The sequence below is a fragment of the Podarcis melisellensis genome (assembly GCF_964234715.1).
Source record: "Podarcis melisellensis genome assembly, chromosome: 9".
Lineage (NCBI taxonomy): Eukaryota > Metazoa > Chordata > Lepidosauria > Squamata > Lacertidae > Podarcis > Podarcis melisellensis.
Genome location: NC_138541.1, coordinates 46,579,264 through 46,591,576, shown reverse-complemented (window position 1 = coordinate 46,591,576; position 12,313 = coordinate 46,579,264). Strand labels below are relative to the sequence as shown.

Genomic DNA, 12,313 nt, shown 5'->3' with positions numbered 1-12,313 from the left:
AGGAAAGCCTTTTATTTCCATTTTTTAAATAAAATACTTGTTCACAACTTCTTTTGCACTCATTGCCCAATCCATCCAGGAGGCTTAGAGGGGCTTGGGAAAAGCTGTCAGCAGGCTAGATTTTATGCTTAGCCTTTACACCTTCTATCAAGAAGCTAAGTAAATCACTTGATCCATCATCTTAAAAATAAAGGAAACTGTTCTATGCCAGATTATCACCATTGTCATCCCTATCGTCATAGTAAATTACTACACACACACTGTACAGTAATTTACATGAGAAAGGGCACCAACTGGATTCCTTTTCTCATCTAAAGGTAAAGTGACTTTAGCAAATTAAGGGAGCTTCACACATTAAGCTTAGATCAAAACTATCATGTGATAAGAGATAAAATAATAGTGTTCCATGCATGCACCGGAGCATTTAATCAGCTCCCTTCTGACAACAGCATTTGTTCTTCCCAGTCGCAGACATAGGATGCTTAGCCTCCAAAAGGACACACTTGCCTCATTACCTGCATGCCTAATGGCCTAACTGCACATGACAGGGCCAAAGCATATGGGAGCTGGATTAACCCTTCTCTTCCCCAGTCCTGTAAAAAATGAAAGGAAGAAATCTCATAGCTGATATGAGTCCTAGAAATGAAAGTTCAATTGCTAGTATCTGCTACAGGAATGTATTTTGTGGGACTGTAATGCATATGGTCAACCCTCTGCCAGCAGAACATGGCTCCAATCCTGCTGGTGCCCCCTGATGTTGATAACTTAATAGTAACACAGGAAACTATCTAATACTGAGTCGAACCATTGCCTCATATAATTCATTCTTGTCTGTACTGGCTGGCAGCAGCAGCTCTCAAAGAGTTTCCTTCAGGAATCTTTCGCAACCCTACCTGGAGATGCCAGGGACTGACCTTGGGATTTTCTGCATCTTCTCATCCACAGGCCTTTTCTTCTAATGTCCTGCTTGGCCCTCAGATGAACTTTGCATGGTCTTTCAAGATCTCTGGATTGCGGCATATTGTGGACCACAGAAAAGGTGTTATGGAACTACTTTATTAGGTTTTGTTTGAGATTAAACAAATAAGATTGTTTTTCATGTTAATCACAGACCTCTTTGAGCTAGAATCACAGACTTGTAGAGTTGGAAAAGACCATGAGCATTATCTCATACAACCCTCTGTGATGACAGGAATCTTTTTGCCCAATGTGAGGCTTGAATCCACAACCCTGAGATAAAGAGTCTCATGCTTTACCGGCGACTTAAAAATTTGTACAGTGGTACCTTGGTTCTCAAACTTAATCCATTCTGGGAGTCTGTTTGACTCCGGAAACAGTTCGAAAACCAAGGCACGGCTTCCGATTGGCTGCAGGAGCTTCCCGCACTCAATCAGAAGCTGTGGAAGCCATGTTGGACATTCAGCTTCTGGAAAAACGTTCGCAAACTGGAATGTTCGGGAGCTGATTTGTTCGGGAGCCAAGCAATTTGAGTACTGAGATACCACTGTACTGACTCTCCAATGATGTTTATTGCTGTCTTGAGCTGCATAAGGAAAAAATATTTAAGCATATTAGCATAATTTCTTGAAAGTGGGGTTATTTTCAGTGTATTACACCTGGTTAAATATACTGTAACCCATTCTGACTTGATACCCTGTAAACATATTTATAGGAATGGTTGGGCTCCCTGAAGTCCAGTCCATTCCACTTCTGCATGGGGATGGGACTATGTCCATTTCGTCCCATTTCTCTGTGGATTTTTTCAGGGGAAATCCTTTAAAATGTGAGGGCTGCAGAACTGCCTCTGTCCCTCTAAATCATATATCTTTTTCTTTTAAATTTTTGGAAAAGACGTATTCCTGTAGTGTCTAGCCTCTAAGACTCCATGCACTTTGAATGCAGTACAGCACAGATAGCCAATATGGTGCCCTGCAGCTGTTGAGCCCAGCCATCATGGCCAGTGGTTAGAAATGATGAGAATTGTAGTCCAACATCTGGAGGGCCCAACATTGACTAACCCTGCAATACACCTCTTTGAGTGACTGTAATTGATGACCTTCCATTACTCGTGATCCATCTGAATTAAATCAGTTGGATCTGAGTTTAGGAGATTCCCACCCACCCACATTGCTACTTCTTTAAGTTCTATCATCAAGGTAAACATTTTCAGCTGTGTTTTTATTATAGATCTTTAAGATATGTATTTCTCTCTTATGTAGCCTGCACACTAAAATACAGGCACTGTCCATTTTCCTCCTCAGCCTAAATCCTGTTAGCCAAACTCAGTAATTATAAGAGACTTCTACAGCTAACAGTATATCAACATTTTGTTCTCCCTCCCTCTTAGACAGTATAATTGTTGCACTCTTGCTTATGCAAGAGTGCATGAACTCCTTGGGATGAACTGACTCATTTCTAATACAGAAGTAGCTTACAGTACCATGGCTAATGCAGCTATGCTATATGAAGGTTTCTTCCCTCAAGGCTAGCAGATGAATTTTGTGTTCTGATATACATTGGCATTTAGTCTATAGGGAAGCACTGTTTAGAAAGCATGAAAGGCAAGATAAAATAAAATCTCAGTTTGTCCACCCATTACAGATAAGAAATTGTAAAGGGCATTGTTACCAGAATTTATTTCAGACACTTATACCCAATTTAACTTTTTGTATTAATAATAGTTTATATTTCTATGACAATGCATGTGCGTATTTAAGTACTGGAACAAGACATTTTCTGTGCATTAACATTTTGGTTTTAACGTAGTTCTGTTTGTTTCTGTTCATAGCAACTGTGTTATGTGTCAGCCCTGGTGTGGATGGATTTCATAACGCTCCATGGAAACAGAGGGGGTGGAGCTTGTTTTACAATCTGGATAGACTTTGGCTCCCAGTCCTTAATTTTTATAGGAAAGCTTTTCTATAGAAAAATGGGCTTCAGGCACAGGCTAGCTGTTAACAATGCAGAAAAAACACCACCAGAAAAGAGAAAGGAAGATGGGTGATTGTAAATCACCATATATACTAATAGGATCCTAGCCAAAACAGGGCAACTGGCAAGCAAGATGAAGGCACTTGCCTTTTGGGAGAACCCTAAGTCTTACAAACAAAAGATCTGGAAGAGAGATCTAAGGATGTCAACCCCGAACCAAACTGCACAGTGTGCTGAGAGTGTTCAATAGACATAGAGTATTTGCTGGAGGAATGGGAAAATGTGGGAGAAGAATGGAATGGAGTGTCGTGGAAGAGGCTATGACTGGCTGATTAGAATCCTAAACAGGAGCACTCCACACTGTAACATTTTGTGGCAGGTCACCCTTGCACAGACTCATTGGGAGTGGTCACTGTGGTGGTTCTGCAGGCACCCTATTGATATCATCACTGCCACTTACTGAGGTGGGGACGGCTCGGGACAGATCACTGGTAAGATAAGGGCTATGTGGTTACATCAGTGTGAGTGCCTATGCATTGGTAAGCAGCAATCATACTGGTGTCAATAGCACCACTCCACATTGACAGCTCCTGGTACTAATGTGAAGTGTAGGCCTTAAGCTTCATGGGATGGCCAGATGGAGAGAAAGGAATCAGAGCTCTTTAGTCAGCTATTAGTTCAGGAAGCAAAGGGTGGATAATTCCATTGCCAGCTAAACAGGGAAAATAGAAATGATTTGCAACCTGCCATAATCTGACTGCAGCAATGGATATGTTTGGGTGGTGGCACAGGGTGCTGAAGAGGTGACACTTACTGTGATAATTTCATTCTCATTTACCATGTCTGAAAATTGACTCATGTACAGCAGAGCAGTCTATAATCTTAAGCATGTCATTATAATTCACTAATCCTTCACTATTACTAGCGTTTCTGTAAGCTGTTCGACAGCCTGCAAGAAGAAGGGCAGAGAATTCTCTACCATCGTGAGTTTAGCATACATTACTATTAGTCTAGGTGTCTTGCATTACTAGGGTTGAGCCAAAGCGTGCTTCAAAAATGCCCCATTTTGCCCATTCAGACTGAAGATTGCCTTACTCTGATCTGGCTTCATGATATCTTCAGATAACCAAATCTGATTGGCTATTTAACATTGTCAGGACATTTGCTTAGAATGTGGGAAACACTGGTATGTCATCATCATATTGCCTAAGTCAGTGAGCAACACTTTCAGGGGGGAAATCCGCTCACACCACACAATTTCTTTTATTGAAAAGAAATACATTGGAAGACAAAACAAAAAAGAATTCCTAGCAGTGCTTGATTTATAACACAGAACACAACTACTTTATAATATGACCATGGGACACTGAGAAAATTTAAAACAATGCAGCTACATAAGAAGAAAATATTGATACTATGCTATATAACATTGAAATGTTTCTTTAATTGTCCTCAAATCTTCTCCATACCTGAGATTATCTCCTGTCAGTGTGGCATGCCACACACTTTGAGAAACACTGGCCTAGTGATCTTTGATGAATAGATGAGATTACTTCAGGGAGAAACCATTGCTGGATTTTTATTTTTAATTTTAATGACAACAAAGGTGCAAAATGGAAAAATAAGCATGCCAAAAGGAAAACAAGAATGGTGATACAGGGTGTGTGAAAGAGATCAACGGAGAGAGGAAAGCCTGGGGAAAAAACTAAAGTTCATTTTATCATGCATGAATCTGAATTGTACAGGCACAAAAACTATGCAGTGGAGAAGAAAGGTCATATCTTGAACTAGAGCAGTTTTATCACTTCAGCCCTAATACTCTGCATGATGTGAAAGGAGCACGGTGACAGATGATAGCAAATCTACTGAGTGCATGACTTGATAAGTGGAATGCTGAAATAATCATGCTGAGCTACAACCCTTTCTATAATCTGAGATGGCAAAGAAGAATTGTAAGTAAATTAATAGCAATTGTGTAGCGGATGAGAATGGCCCCATGAAAACAGTATGCCAGGTATCTCAAGGTTGATAGGTAGGGCTGCCATACATCTGGATTTTCCCAGACAAGACATGATTCGATATGGCAGCCCATATTGAAAGTGTTGATTTTTTTTTTACGAAAAACCCTAAAAATACAATAATGGCAACTTAGGCAAAAAAACCAAAAACCTCAGCAACTTTTGTGTCCAGATTTTCATGCAGACAAACATACAGTTTGCGTATTTCTCTTTGGCTTCTTCTGCCCCATGCATAGTCTACCAAAACTAGACCGAATGTCATTTTCACATCTTGCTTATCATCTGGTTAAGTGTTTAGTCCAAAATCTAGCACTACCTTCCAAGTAGCAGCACTTTGATACATGCGAAAGTCAAGGTGGTGTTTGCCTCCTAGGTGGGTCATAAGGAAAGGGTTAAATGAGTGTGAAGTGATTGGCCAGTGGGAACCCAAGGGGAGGAGTTAGAGTTAGAGTTGGAGTTGTGTGGAAGTCAGTTGGGAGTTGGAGAAGGAAGAGGGAGGATAAGTCTGTGGGTTGGTCTAGTTTTGATATGAGAGAGTGAGAGAAACTGTTAGGAGGAGTCAGATAGACAGTTGGGATAATCAGTTAGGAGTTATTAGGAAGGTATAAGTCAGTAAAGAAACTAAGATTAAGAAACTGACAAGAAAAATTATCTGAAACCATAAACTTGTTGATGCTTATAAAATAAACTTGCTTATTTGATTTAATGTTAACAACTGTCTGGACTCAGTGGGTACCCGAGAGAAACGGGTTGGTGGCAGCGGGGAAGTGATCACAGTGGTGGCCCAGGGATCAATAGACCGTCAAACGTCCGGGGACCCTGTGTGATCGCCACAGTCAACTCTTTCATTACTGTTTCTTTCTCAGGGGGTGGGGTGGGGGGCGGATTAGCCTAAAAAGGAAGAAGCACTTGGATTCATAAATGCAATAAATCCAATTTGGCAAACAAATCCAAAACAGCTGATACTTTCATAAACTGAGGAACAGCTGCTGATTGATTTCTCTGTTCCACAGGAGTCTGCTGTGGAAAAGGGAGTACAGGAGAAAAGTGGAGGGCAGATTGCAGGATGGAGATGAAGAGCTACTGCTTCTAGATCTCTTCATTCTAGGTGTGCCAGGGGGAGAAAAACACACAGGAAAAGCTTGAGGCATGTGTGCATGTGCCAGCGGATTGGGGTGGCATGCAACACTATTATGACTATGTGGTGTGACATGTGACTAGGCCTCAGGATATCAGGGTTCAAATTTCCACTCAGCCATGAAGCTCCCTGGGTGACCTTAGGCCAGTCACCATCTGTCAGCCTAAACTACCTCACAGGGTTGTTGTGAGGATAAAATGAGGCGGGTCATGAACTCCTCAGATAAAGGCAGGATATAATTTAAATAAATAAATAAATAAATAAATAAATAAATAAATATTAAATATTAAATATTAAATATTAATGAATACTACTGTCATTACCACCACCAACACTACTATTACATTCCTCATTGACATGTACCTGATAGTTGAATGCAGCCTTGAATGGGGAAATTCTGTATTTCTTCAGTGCACACAGGTTTAGTTTGAAGGAGACCAACGGAAAATGCGCTCCTAAGAAAACAAAGGTCCCAGCTGAGTGACTTTTTGGCTGCTGGTTGCTATTCAGTATGTAATGAACTGAGTAAATTGTTTGCCATTCACCTCCTCTGGGTTCTGGCATTAAGTGGACTGTTGATATATTGCAAACTCCTTTCATGCCAGAGGCCCTCGTTTCACACCACCTCTCATACTTACTGACAGTAAAATTCTGAAATACAGGACAGAGGAAAAAGGACTCCTTGTTATAAGAATGCCATGCTGTGGCAAGATCAGAGCAGAGCTTTAACTAGGATACATTTGCACAAGCAAATACTTGAGTTATTAGAGACAACACTGTTGCAAACGCTAATATAAATTCAGATAGACATGACATAGACATTCCCCTTTGAACCTCTAGAACATTGTGCTTCAGGCTGTGAGCATACCTCTGAAATCTTCCATGTGCATTATTCCAGGCTGTATGTGTGTGGGATAATCAGAAAGAAGGAAATGAAAGGGAAATGTGGTTTTGTCTGTGTGGAAAGTGAAATATGACCTACATTTAAAGAGACAATGCGCCCAATCAGCCAGAAACACATGCCACTGTACGCTCAAGTACAAACTGACTTGATTGAGTGCAGCAGTGATGAAATTTGCAATCTGCCATTCCAACCTGCAGTCCTACAGCTTGTTTCAGTATGGGGACTGCAGAAGTCAAAATCCAAGAAGGTGGCAATGTTTCCAAGTGGAAACATAAAGGAGGTCAATCCCATCATAGTTCAAACAGACTGTGGTCCTCATGTGGCTTCCTGAATGACTGGATTGGGATGCTGCCAGATTCACAAGCCAACAAGGCTTGCAAACAGAAGCAATGCTAAAATGCTACATATACTTTAGAACCTTAAAATAAGGCTGCCATTATTAATCTGAATTTGTGCTGGGCTGAATTTTGTAAGTTCCAGGGGTGAAGTGAAAATACTCCCTACACCCCCCCCCCCAATTTGATAAATCTTCATATGTAGCAAATTTTAAGAATTTAAAGATAAACACCCTTTGGTAAATGTTTTAAAATCACCAATCCCTGAAAATTATTGAATACGCCCATATTCATTCATGTGGGATGAATGATCCCATGGGAGTGAGAGAGATACTCAACACATCTTTATTTTTATTTATATATTTCTATACTATAAATATAATACTATAACTGTGTACTCTGGGAAGTTCATGATTTAAAATAAATCAATACAATCAACTGTACTAAAAACAATCAATATAAAAAACACATAATTAATAATATGTGGCAGAAAGCCATACAACGTCATAAAATCAATAAAGCAACACTTTAAAAAACCCAGAAAGGCAAAATTTAAGTATTCTATTACCCTTTTGTACTCAGGTTGGTGTATCTGAAAACAAAGTGTTTGGCTCTGAGTGGTTTCTTGGGCGATCCATCAAAGCTACTGTACATTTTTCTCATCCAAACCATTCTTTTTAAGCGTTTACAATTGCCTTTCTGTTTGAACCTGCAGTTACTCCACAGAGGTGCCATAACAGATTAAACCCCGTCATCTTTCTAGAGTTCCAATGGATCTTTAAGCCCACACAACAAACTGAAGCCAGGAATTTCACATGCACACAGAATGAAGGCCTTGGGCAATACAGCTGAAGCAACATCTTAGCATCACCACTACTTTGGGTATTGGGGAATTATTGTTTCGTTACAGCACTGAATTTCCAGCAGTTCCTTACACTGGCATGACTTACAAGAATAACACCCTTAACGTGTGAAATTATTTCAGATGCTTAGTAATGCTATGTCTTACCATTCATGCGTCATGTGGGAGTCCTTGTAAACAACATCTGACCATCACTGTCCTGCTATTTTAGATGCTGTGTGCCTTATCATTTATATATAGTTGTACTTCATATGTCCAGGCTATTGCTTGCAGCAATGTTTGTACTAGCTACCTCTTCTTCAAGTTACTATAAAAAAACAGTCACCCATAAATAGCAATACTAGCCTCAAACACGATGCATAATATATGCATATTCATTTTTTTTAAAAAAAGTACAGCATGCCCATCTGTCAGTAAAAATGTCCATTTTCGTCTGCATAAGCCACATTATAGAAATAACTCCCCTTTATCTGTTATCAGAAATTTGTCCTAAGTAATTTTTAAATCATCATCATCATCAGTATCTAAACTCACAGTAATTCAAGGAACAGAAGCTATAGGGTACATCAGAAGACATTTTCATAATCGTATTAGGTCTATAATTTACTGTCTTCATTTCCTGTAAAGTAACAATATTTTAGCCCTGTTGATCCCTGATCCCGGCGCACATTAGAAATAAGCAATCACAGAACATTGGCAAAACAGCCTATCCTGCAATAGATGCAGTAGTGGAGTGGTGGAGCTCGTGTAACCTCCTGAAAGCTGAATTGCTGCAGCTTACCTGTAAGGACAAAGTGATGGAAAGGTTGGCATGGCACAAACATTCCTGCTGATGTGTTTGTACCACACCAACCTTTCTGCCACCTCCCCATTTCTGTCCAAGGAAGCAGCAGTGACTCAGCTGTCAGGAGGATAGGTGAACCTGCTACTCTGTCATGCCATCTGCTACTGACCAAATGTTGCTGTCTCCTGTGCAACCTTGTCCCTGCATTTCCAGAGAACGCTTCCCATGCTTCTCTTGCAAGTCTGAAATGAAGTAGTGGAGCACATGGTGCTTCTTTACAAATATATTCCCCAGGTTTGTGTCTTTGATGTTCCAGTTCTAGGGAGCTCTGTGGCATGGACACAAATATTGCCTTTGCATTCTGCCTCTGTTGATGTAGTGAGAAGACAAACCTGACAAATCCCTTACTGTAAAATAAGATTACAAACTAGTGAGGAATGAATTTTTCAATGTTGATATCTCTCTGTTTCTTATTTTTCCAGTCTTGACTTCAGTATGCCACATTTCCACATCAGACTGCAATCTTTTAAAAAAAAGTCCTCCTGAAAATCAATCAGCATTTTTGTGCACATATTTGTATGCAATTTTGCTTAATAGACACATTTTTGTGAATGGTCTCCCTGAATGCATCTTTTGTATGTTATTTTGACTAGCACGTGCATTTATATGTACACTTTCTCCTACCGTACACATATTTGTATACATTTTGGAGGACTGTATTGCAAAATTTAGAAAAAATGCAAATGTTGAAGGACAGCTGTGTGTGTGTTTTTGGTTCATTTATTGTTTGGGGAAGAGCTAATAAAGTAGGTCCTCATTAATTGTGACCTTAACCAAGTATGTCCCCCTCCCCTAAGAATTACTAGAAATAGTCTATGTATGCTGTCAGAACATTCATGCTTCTTTTATTTTAATTCATTGATAATGATCACAGCATATCAGTGGAGGAGCTAGTTAGTAAAAATATTGCTATGGGTTGGTAGCTGTTGATCTACTTGTAGGAGCAGCTGATCTATCCTTCCTGCAATTTTGGCCATGATTTTTGAAATGTGGTTGATTTCTGATTTTTGCATACCTGTGCTGATAGGAACTACTTGATTATTTTTGTGAATTGCTCAGATAACTGTGTGTGAGTCAGAAAGCTGCTTAAGCATGAAGAACTGACTAGGAGTGTGCAGCAAGGAGAAAGAAGGAGGTCTGTTTCCAATAGACTGGGACTTGCTAGTTACAAATAAGCTCTTACTGTGTTGGTGTTGGGTTAAAAGTGTAATTGTGCTTTATGATCCATTTTTGATTGTGTGTTTTAATACCTTTGCTGTTATTTTTCTACAGGGAAACTGTTTGTTGCACACCTAGGGGGTTCTGTGCCAAAATCAGAGTTAGAAGGAATGTTTTAGGGGTAAAAGGTTGCAGCTTGGTTAAGGCAGAAAGCAGGAGAAAGGGTCAGACCATGATGGCTGATTTCTGTTCTGCATGCACGGAGAAGCAAGACACCTTTTGGGGTGTCAATGCTGTGAAGCCCTTCATTGTAATCTCAAACTGTATATATGTGTAAATAAACCATCTATCCTAAAGACACTGCAGTCTCCACTGTGCCTCATTTCCACAAGGAAACACGAACCCTGGGTAAGTGCCTGAAACCCCTGGGATCTTGCAGAGATGGTGGTGGTGTGCTGGAATGGTATTATTTATGATGCTGAAATGAATGAAGTTGAGATGCTGGGTTTTTTGTTTATTTTTAAGAAATCACTAAGAGTTCTCGGCAGTTAATAACAATGCTAACCCAGCGACACAGGGATTAAAGGGTGGAAATTTAAATATTATCTAAGGTCAAGAGTCTTGTTTGTTGAAATCTTTGTTTGAAAATGCTGGCATGAGCATGAAGTAAACAACATTTTAAAGGTATAACCTGAAGCTTAAACAGTTTACTGTGAAGAGATGGTTTTCATTCAAGTTAGTAATAACTTCTTTGCAAGCTCATGAAGTTCCAGGTGTAAATAAGAGGGTCAGAAAATTTGAGAAGCTTAATATCAACTCTTTAACTCAACCTCTTTTCTCTCTTGGGAAAACTAGAAAGAATATGATTATTATTATTATTATTAATTTATATTTACGGTCAGAGACTCTTTTTTTAGGGCACATATGGCAAGGCAGGCTTGCTGCCTGACAGAATTTTTGATTTAAATACATTCCCAAATTTCTTAAAGATTTATTTGAGGGGTTTTTTTGTTACAACTAGGCTTTCAAATGTTTGTGTATCATATCGTATCATATTATAAATATCTCGTTATATTTTTTGAAATTAAGATAAGGCTTTGTTTGTTTTAGTAAAGTAATATTTTGTTTTGTTTTTAAATGTCAGTACAATGCCTGTTATAACTATGTCATTCTCACACATCCCTGTTAACACAAGTAGCTTACAGCTTGCTTAGCTAGTTGGGGGTGAGAATTAACAGATAAGAAGTACAACATCACAGCATTATTTACCTAATGGCCAGGAGGGCTCACAGCAGGTGCTATGTTAGTCCCCATCTGCCACTGTATCCAGCACCACCAGGAGCCATGGGAAATATAGCTCTCTTGACTCTTGATGCCCCCAAGAAACTACATTTTATGTGGTTCCAAACATCTCTATATGCTATAATGAATAAGGCTCATAGCAGCATCTAGGTCAAAGGAAGCCAGTGTAATGCTTTCCATATATTTTTGGACTACAATTCCCATCATCCTTGACCACCAGCCATGCTGGTTGGGGCTTATGGAACTTGTAGTCCAATAACAGCTGGAGGGCAACATGCTAGTTACCCCTAGTTCAGAGTCTAACCAAAACCCTACTGTGAGTCCTCCCCACTGCTACTGCCAGGAATGGTGGCTCATGGTTAGGTCTGGGAGCAACAAAACCTCTAAAACACAAAAGGGCCCCCAATCGCTCCCCATCATCACACTCCCAAAGTGCCTCCAGCCAACTCAGTTCATTTTCTGTCTGTCCCTTCCAAATGGGCGTCATTCAAACACACAAAGAGATTCCCAACTATGGCCATTATGTACCATCAGTCAACCATTTTGAGCTATTAATTGGTAATGTATCCAGCAGTTGTAGCAATACAGTTTACATTATGTTCTAGCAAATTTTCATTTCTGTTACAGTATTTCTCCTGATTTATTTCTGAACTGTCCTTCATCAGTCACGATCTCAGGGCCAAACATCAGTACACTGAAAGAGTATAACAAGAAAATTCCAATGGTAATTTAAAACCAATATGAAAACAATTAAAACTGCAGCTATCAGACATTCATCAATTCACTGTTGATCTTGTCTAGAATAACCTCTTCCAAATATG

At 39.7% G+C, this 12,313-nt stretch overlaps 1 long non-coding RNA gene across 1 annotated transcript; it reads left to right on the top strand.

Annotated features, from left to right (window-relative positions):
* Nucleotides 1-5,300: 5,300 nt before the first annotated feature.
* Nucleotides 5,301-10,527, top strand: LOC309378072. Its single transcript, XR_014171825.1, has 3 exons — nt 5,301-5,557; nt 5,963-6,057; nt 10,305-10,527. It is a non-coding gene; the product is annotated as an uncharacterized lncRNA (long non-coding RNA).
* The last annotated feature ends 1,786 nt before the right edge of the window (nt 10,528-12,313 follow it).